The 9,154-nt window shown below is 56.0% G+C and overlaps 1 long non-coding RNA gene across 1 annotated transcript in view; it reads right to left on the bottom strand.

Annotated features, from left to right (window-relative positions):
• Positions 1 to 2,973: 2,973 nt before the first annotated feature.
• The window catches only part of LOC119101784 (uncharacterized), a 16,065-nt gene continuing 9,884 nt past the window's right edge, over positions 2,974 to 9,154 (bottom strand). The window contains exons 2-3 of the long non-coding RNA XR_005094618.1: positions 7,342 to 7,346; positions 2,974 to 2,985 (exon numbers count right to left, since the gene is read on the bottom strand). This is a non-coding gene — a long non-coding RNA (uncharacterized LOC119101784). The remainder of the gene's footprint in view (positions 2,986 to 7,341; positions 7,347 to 9,154) is intronic.

The raw sequence follows: 9,154 nt of genomic DNA, 5'->3' as shown, positions 1-9,154 counted from the left end.
CGACCGTGCGTGACACGGGCCCGTGACGCATCGGGCGTCCGCGACGCCGGGATGCGGTCGTCTCCGGTGATTTGGTGAGAAATTGGCAGCCCAAGCTGACAACACCTGACACTGACAGCACGGCGGCGCCCCGCCTTGGCGGCGCCCGCGGGATTGGTCGCGCTGCGCCGCCAGCGTGGCCCTAGTGGGAGGGTAATAACGCGATTACTGAGAAATATGTTGGCATAAATATGATGTGCTTATAGTACATCAAATACACTACTAAAAATCTTAAATCTTAAATAGTGATTTGATAATGCGTCTAGTCAACATAACAATAAACGCATCATCGATATAACCTAGCATACATAATAAGTGGCATGATATTAATTTTAGTTGCAATAACAACAGACGACACAGACGCTGCTGTTTCCAATGACAGTTGAAATACAACTTAATTCCGATCTTGATGACGCAGAACGCATTTTGTCAACCCATTCAGGGTCGACAGCTCTCGCGACTGATTGACGCGGGGACGCCGAAAAGTATCGGCCGGGAGCCGGGCTTGAGCCAGGGGTTCTCCGCGAACGATCCCAGAGTTCTCCGTCTCCGGCGAGAGAAGGGCTTTCACGCGATTCAAGCGCGCGCGCGCAGCAGTGGTTACTTCCTGCCGGCTGTAGCGTGCGTTTGGGTAATAGCCGTCTGTTAAAGCCGTCTGCTAAAGCCGTCTGTTATTTGGGCAATGACCGACTGTTAAAAGCGGTCTGCTACAGCCGTCCGTTATACGGGTAACAGCCGTCTGTTAATGGTATGCGTTTGACTGATGATACCGAGGTTAAGCCAACACAGCGCACGTTAGAAGCTGTTTTCACCAATCTGACGTGATGATAAATCACATGTTCAAAGCAGTTGCCAGCTACTATCACGTCCTCAATGCAGTTGCCAGCCACAATCACATCCTCCATGCAGCTGCCAGCCACAGTTACATCCTCAATGCAGCTGCCAGCTACAATCACATCCTCAATAAAGCTGCCAACTTAGAGAATCAATCATTAAATACTCTCATGTTTCCCGTTAGCAACTGGACGTGCCAGGGTTCTGTTTTGCCCCCCCCCCCCTCCTCCGCTCCCAAAAAAGGGTTGGGATAACTTTTGAAAATGATCAAATTTACCCCACCAACACGTTGCACAACGACTCTTCCCGGATTTCGTCAACTTCCCTGCCAAAGTTGGGGGGGGGGGGGCTGAAACTCCCATCTGAACTACACTAGCCCCCTCCCCAACTGAAGAAGCCTCCTACTGAAGCTCCCAACTGAATAGGAATCAATAACCCAAGGACGAGTGTTCAAGAACGCGAATAAATCCCGTTTCATATGTGCAATGCGCACAGCAACAAAAGGACTCCATTCGTCTAGCTTTTAGCTTAGGATGTTATGACGGGAATTTGTCCCCAGGCAACATAACGCAATACGGCTGTAAACTTGACGAACATATATTGCATCATGTCTTGTGCGCTGTGACCTCGTGCAGCCAAGTCCTGAAAGGATTACGGACCAGATCGAGCGTTACATTAGGCTGAACGTGCAACGCGTGAGACAGAAAATCGGGTGAGAAATTCAGAGAAGGATTAGGCAGTAAGCAGTGCATGTCTTTGAACAAATGCAGCATACGACATACCTACAGTACGTTCGTGCTTTCTGTCATATCTACCAGGAGTGTAGTGTCCTATTCGCTTGGGGATACTCCGCCCCCCCCCCCCCCTCCCCCGCACTCCACTTGGGCTCCAGCCACCTCCCTCACCCCAACTTTGAGAACAAAGTGGGCGAAATCCGGGCAGAAACCCGTTTGTCGACGTCTTCTGAAGGTAGGTTTGCCCACCCTGACCCATCTTGCGAAACTGCACCCCTGATGTTCACAGCATGTTTGTGTTCATGTTTCCAGCCTCCTGGGCTGTCAAATCCTAGCGCATGGAAAAGCGCTGGGAATTTGCCGCCAACACTGTGCCTGACGCGTCCCGCAAGGCCTACGCGCACACTGCACGACGCAGTCACCCTACAAAGTGCAGGGCCCATAACGGTTCGAAACGGGACGCAGCTGGATGAGCCACTCTCCTCGCAAAGGATGTTTTTAGACCTCTTTGGAAACAACTTCGTCGACGACTGCGGGCGCGAGTGGCGCACACGACGCGGAGGATGGGACACGGCCACGCCAGCTTTCAGTAGAATTAAACCATTATTCAGCACCGCCCCGAAGCGCTCAATACAGCAGTCCCGCCGCTAGAAATTCCCAACAACACCCGCCGCAACTCGGCGCTTCAAAGCCCTGCCGGCGACATTCTGCTCCTCTCGGTCGCCAAGAATTCCTTTGGGAAGCCAAGCGCATCGACGGGTTTCCGCGGCAGGTCCTGTTTGCTGACGGCGGGCACGGCCTTCGACCCGAGTCGGCGCAATGGCAAATACATCTCCGCAAGCACATATCCAGCACACTTGCTTTTGCCGCTGAGGTGCCCTCGACAGCGCTGAGCCGCGCACCGATCCCACCGGGCAATCAAACACGGGAACGAACTCAATCAACAGACGTTGAAACGGGGTAAACACTGTTGCCGAACATTGCACCGCATTCGGATCCGGCCTCGCCTCCCGACAACAGCCCGCGGGAGTTCGTGGGCGCAATCAAAACCCTTCGCGCACGAGCTGCGTAGCTAGTGAGCACTGCAAGCACCGTCGGACGTTTGTTTAAAACCAAAATGCGTCAAATCTGCAGCAGACGTGAGTATTTCTCTTTTTCGAGCAGCGCGACAAAATCAGCTAGATGACCGCCCGCGCCTCCAGCAGTCTCCAATGTAAACCTGAATCATCCTGGCTTCGTTCCCGCGAGACAGCGCCAGCCAATCTCGCTAAGCAGCCCCTCAGTCCCCGCCACTTCCCCCGGAGCGACCCCCCACGTGGCGGCTGGACGCCCCGTCCCGGCCGAGCGAGCGCATGCCAGCGACTGTCACCTCCGCCTGCTAACTCAGTCCCCGACAAACACTGAGCTGATGAACGAGCCCGCTAAATCCGACCAAAGCGCCGTCAATTAAGCATCATCCCGGGTAAATAAATAGCCGGAGGGCACTGCCGTGCGCGCCCCGGGGCCCGCTGGCACGTGTGCGTGAGAACGGGAGCTCAGACGGGCTCTCCGCTGGAGAGCTCATTATCGCGAACTCGGATCGCGTCTGGTGGCAGGCGTGAAATGCAGCTAAACGATGCGCATTAAACGGGGATCCGAATTAGACCGCAGACGAACGCGGCGCATCAGTCACGTGGCACGCACGCGCGCTGGATGAAATGTTCACAAGTGGACACGCGTTATTCTGATTTGTTTTACGATGGGTAGACACGGCTTTGGCACGCTACACAACCGGGTCGAATTAACAAACGGAATATCGTCAGAAAAGAGGACATTGAGCACGAAAGAAAGTGAGTGAACGAAAGTGAAACGATTCCAATCGCCAAGAGAATGAAAACACTCCGCAAAAAACAAACGTTCGCTACAAAAGCCAAATACCTCCTCCAGGAAGATCCCACCAACGCAGGCGCGAGGCACGCGCTTCTCGGTGCAGGACACCTCCGTCGCGGAGATTCGGCGCGCGGCGCGGACGGTTCGGACACCAGGCAACCAATACCGCTAGCTGGGCGGCCAGACCGTGCCTTGGTGCCGCCAGTCCAGTTTCCTGATTACCTTGAGGTTTTGCGCCCCACATTCAAGGGCGGCGCCAGGCGGCGGGAGCGGTGGGCGCCGCGCGCCGTGCGCCGGGATGGCCGTTTTGTTTTGGTTGTGGGTGTGAGAGGCGTTTGGTTGTTTGCAGTGAGGTAGTGCAAACACTCGGACCTAAAATCAGGTGACGACATGCCGAAAAGACCTCGTTAACCTTACCGGCAGCTAGGTTGATGAGGGTGAAGGTAATATTTCATTGCCTGTGTTTCTTGACGCCAGTTGCACAAGTTATCAGCCGCACAAATTTTACTCGTCCCCCCCCCCAAAAAAAAATGTGAGAAAGCAGCGACAGTCGTGTTGTCACACTGCATGTTTTTTTATCTTCCTCGGGTGCATGTACTCTTCCTCTCAAGACACTCCCCACCACACATTTCGAACCTCGAACCGCTCCTGGCATCGCCTGTGCCCGTGTCCCGCTGACTGAGCCAGAGCGGCACCGGTTACCATGACAACGCTGACCAGCGCACGACCCAAGGTCAACCGGTGCCTGGTGGGGCTCCGGGAAGAAGACGGGCCAATTAGAACCGGCCGGCCGGCCAACCCCGCCGGAGGAAGCCTCCCATGGCGCGGGAGGGGGAGGGGGAAGGGCGAGAGAAGGGAGGCAACTAAACCGGTACGTGCCGGGAGACGCTAGGACTCGCCCCGGCGTCGTGTCAGCCGATGAGACGCCAGGCCGGGCCGGGCCTTGATGTACTTGGGGGAGACGCTAGGACTCGCCCCGGCGTCGCGTCAGCCGATGAGAAGCCGGGCCGGGCCTTGACGTACTTGGGGGAGACGGCAGGACTCGCCCCTGCGTCGCGTCAGCCGATGAGACGCCGGGCCGGGCCGGGCCTTGGCGTACTTAGGGGAGACGGTAGACTCGCCCGGCGTCGCGTCAGCCGAGGAGGCGCCGGGCCGGGCCGGGCCTTGGCGTACTTAGGGGAGACGGTAGACTCGCCCGGCGTCGCGTCAGCCGAGGAGGCGCCGAGCCGGGCCGGGCCTTGGCGTACTTAGGGGAGACGGTAGACTCGCCCCGGCGTCGCGTCAGCCGAGGAGGCGCCGGGCCGGGCCGGGCCTTGGCGTGCTTGGGGGAGACGGTAGGACTCGCCCCGGCGTCGCGTCAGCCGATGAGGCGCCGAGCCGGGCCGGGCCTTGACGTACTTGGGTGAGACGGCAGGACTCGCCCCTGCGTCGCGTCAGCCGATGAGACGCCAGGCCGGGCCTTGACGTGCTTGGGGGAGACGGTGGGACTCCCTCCGGCGTTGCATCAGCCGATGAGGCGTCCGAGGCAAGCGCTGTGTTGACGTGGCCTGTTTGGCGGCGTGACGCGCCCTCATGTAAGGCGACGCAAACTCAAGCGGTCCGCTAAGACCGTCCACTAAGACAGTCGCCGGGGTTCAGCACAAACTGGACGGCAAACCCCGACAAAGCCCTGAACCGGACCTAAACCGAGGACTTCGCGGTTATCCCACTGCATGTGAAGGACTTCAGGGCGCACGGGAGAGAAACGGAGTCAGATCAGCAGAGGGTGGCGCTATGAGTGGAGCCAACCAGCAGCAGTAGAAAGCGAATATAGTCCTTGTTCTGTTCTCCGTGGAACGCAAGCGGGTGAAGTTGTATCTCCATGCAGCAATGTTTATGTCTCTCCATGTTTTTCTCGCCCTCCAATGTAGTCCAAGCTGCCGCCCAACAGTGAAATTCCATATGTTCATTTGTAGCCATTTTGCGTGTTTTATGTCGCCTGATCCGTCTTCTCATGCTGTATTCGGACATTCAAACCAAAAGTTGAAATTTTCACAAACTTTCAGCTAAAAGAATGTGCTAAAATTTTCTGAAAAATTAAACCGATTGTTTAAATAACAAAAGTCAGCGTGAGTAGATGAATCAGATGGCACAGAAAGCGCAAAGTGGCGAAAAATTAACATCTGGGGTTTTGCTTTTGGACGGCAGCAATGCAGGTCGCAAATTGACAACACGTCCTAGAACGTGTCAGGACAATAGCACTTCTTTGTTGAAATCATTGCCTTCCACGCCAAACTAGGGACCCTCAAAAGGCGCGGAAGACTAACCATGCATGACGGACCGCTCCACCATCACTCAATGTTTTCTGCGCGCGACGGGATCCTCAGCCACAACCCCTCGTCCCTCCCCCTGGAGGGCGTCCCAGGGGCCCCGGCAGAGACTGCATACGCATCTGCTGCCCCCCCCCCTCCCCCCCCCCAGACGCCCATCGCAGCGTGGTCTGGTACGCCGGGCGCAGCACACTGTGCTGTAGATGGCCACTTTTTGCCGCTGCGGGCGTCGGCAATCACGAACGTCCCCGGGGAACGGGGGGGGGGGGGGGAGGGGCGGTGGCCCAGCGACGGCAAGTGGGCATGAGGTAACTGCTCCCCTCCATGCCTGACCGATTACAGACAAAAAGACGTCAGCCCTGTCGCGTTGCAAGGCAGAAAAAGATCCAGGCCGTTTCTTCCTCACCTCACGGTAGGTTCCCACGCCTCTTGAGATACCAGACGCGAGTTATGGGAACAGAATGTGGTTCCTGTCGAAAGGAACACGCGAATTCCTTTAAACGGTCTCTCTAGGCACGACTTGTGCAGCTTCGTTTACTATATTATACATATTGCAGGGCAACAGTTGACTCAAGCAAGACGAACTTTGATATTCAGACTAAATCCTGGATCCTTGACATGTTCGTGAAAATGTACTCCATGATCCCGATCATTTTTTATAATGCAACTGAAATATAGCTCCGGATGATGTGCCATTAAGCGCTGTTCTGTCAAACACCATTCCACAACGCCTGCTTCGAGATGCCCTGATCTGAAAAATACAATGTTCTCTTCAAGATTCCAGTGTTCAGAAAATCCTTCCAGCAAATGCATATCACATCATTCGAGATAAGCCGCATCCTGGACGAGGATTCGGCACTCGCGTCGCAGATCTCGAAAGATATTCTCTCTGCGTTTTGCTGGAAACAGCGAGAACGACTCGGCATGCATCATTGTCCGATTTTGCAGCCCGGCCGATTCCACGCCCCACCTACCGTTATGCACTGCATGGGACCCTGCCGAGACAACAAAACACAATGCCGTTTGATAACACTTCGCAGAAGCGGTCACTGCACCTTGGCGTACCAGGTCGCACCGTTACCACAGGACAATTTTGCAATATCCGTTGGGACATGAGAGCATCTTTGAGGCTTAGGAGTGCAGTTAAGCCCCCAGACGCGAAAAAAATGCCTTGAATTTCACAAGTTACCCGCACGTTCTAAGGATCAACGGAGCGCTAGCCACGAGATAGCGGGTAGCAACAGAAAACAAAACTAAAAAACGTGATAACAAGCCCCAGCCGGATGCCGTCTCCTGTCGCGTCAAGCTCAATACATTACAGATCAGTTCTAGGTTAATGGGAAGCTGCCATTGTGTGCTTATGGTGCCACCCGACCTGCATGACCAGGTCACTGCAAAAGACAAGGACTCACACGCCCGGGACCTTCGTCGCCACTGCCTGGGGCGTGACTTGAGAGAGGCACTTTTACCTCCGCCTCCATGTCCCGGTGTCTCCCAGACTCTGTATTCGTGGCCCGGTGTCTCTCCGTCTCTGCATTCGTTGTCCGGTATCTCACACCCTCTGTCTCTATGCTCCGGCGTCTCCCAGCCTCTGCCTCCGTGGTCCTGTGTCTCCAGGCCTCTGTATTCGTCGCCCGGCGTCTCCCAGCCTCTGCCCCCGTGGTCCGGCGTCTCCCAGCCTCTGCCTCTGTCGTCTCCCGGCACCGCCCAGCGCTGAGTCCATCGGCGGTGACTCTGAGAGGGCTGAGACAGAACTACATGAAGGCATGACGTCATGGCTTTGACAGCGCCGGCCAGAAATTAAACGCGCCAGTCGAAGCGAAAAGACCAGGGGCGCAGCGATAACAAAGAGAGCTCAGTCCCCTTGCGAGGTCAACCCAGACAAAGGCGACAGGACACTACGGCTGCATGTCGCCCGCCGGCCTCTGACAGGCATTGTAGCCTGTCCCGCCACCTTCCCCATCCTCAGAACGTTGAAAAGGTTTAGGCATTTTCGCAGCCGGGTGCGATACCCGGCAGGCCAGCCGTTCTCTGGCCTGCAGGCTGCGCATGTCGGACAGACGGATACTGGACCGACAAAAGTGGTGTGTGGGACATTGGAGCGGGGACCAAGTGCCTCCCCCCCCCCCTCTCCCCCAGATTCCAGACGCGGCCTTGAACGCACTAGTCGCCAGGGAAAAAGGACCCCTTAAAGCTAAACGTTTCGATACGTTCCTTCTCCACACCGACCGTCTAGATCCATTAGCAGCCGCACCAAAGGACAGAATCAAAGCGAGATCAATGCGAGCCGCGCGGTAGCGGGGTCACCAAAAGAAGCCACCTTACTCTATAAAAAAGCAAAGTGGCTTTTACTAAACTTTACTTACTTTTTCACTTTATAAAAAGCCACTTATGGAGCATGAGCTTAGGATCAAGGCCCACTCAATCTCCATTAACAACGCATTGTTTTAGACAGCACTGCTGTTTAGCAGCCAACCAACACTCCTCAAACCACCGCAGCGCGGGTCCGCGGTTAACAATTGCTGAATGCTTTCCAGAGCTGGCTGTCACGTTACCGTCACGGGAAAGAGTAGTGTCGGGCTCAGAGTCGTGCTGGGCTTCCCAGTCGCCTTCAGCTCTGGACGATGAAACGGTTTTGCCCCGCCACGGTTTTCGTAAGGAGGGGGCGGAGTTCAGAAAGAACGCATCAACCTGATTTTCAAGTTTTTTAAGGGGACGTTTGTGGGGAAAATGAAAAAGGCGAGCCTAAAGGGGCTGACTGCCCCGAACCCTCGGCTAAGTCTGCCGTGATTGCACTAAGTACATACGAGGTACGAGTTTTACCATCCATATTTGACACGCCAAGCCTCAGGTTTAGACTACCTCGTCAGGAGGCAGTACAAATTCATTGCAACATGCCCTGCAGAGTTTAGTTGGCATGAACACTACCTCCCCCCCCCCCCCCAATGCAATCAAAAGTACCAGCTGTCCAGCACCTGTTGAAGTGCTGCACGTCCGGGTGACCTCAACATCTTCATATCGATTATCGCTTGGAACACCTTCCAGTCAAATTTTCCCACCCAATCGTGCCAGCCCGAAACAATGCGATCCGCCGCGCTCGTCATCCACGCCGCGCCCGCCCGCCCCCGCCGCGCGTTCCAGCACTGCCGGCAGATGACTCTGCAGTCGCGGCCAAGGTCGCCCTGTTCCCAAAGATCCACGTCTTTGTGGCCACATGACGAGGCGGGAGGGAGGGGGAGGGGGGCGGACAGGGCGGGGCCATCTCGGGTGTGGTCACTGGCGTCTCTTCCGGGCGCCGACTGGACAGGGGCGATTCCAAGGACCACCCCGGGGAAGGGTGGCGATAATGGTTCACGGGCCATGCTGGGG

The sequence above is a fragment of the Pollicipes pollicipes genome, unplaced genomic scaffold (assembly GCF_011947565.3).
Source record: "Pollicipes pollicipes isolate AB1234 unplaced genomic scaffold, Ppol_2.1 Scaffold_1600;HRSCAF=1878_pilon_pilon_pilon, whole genome shotgun sequence".
NCBI lineage: Eukaryota > Metazoa > Arthropoda > Thecostraca > Pollicipedomorpha > Pollicipedidae > Pollicipes > Pollicipes pollicipes.
The sequence above is the reverse complement of the archived record's forward strand: the minus strand, read 5'-3'. Positions and strand labels throughout refer to the sequence as shown.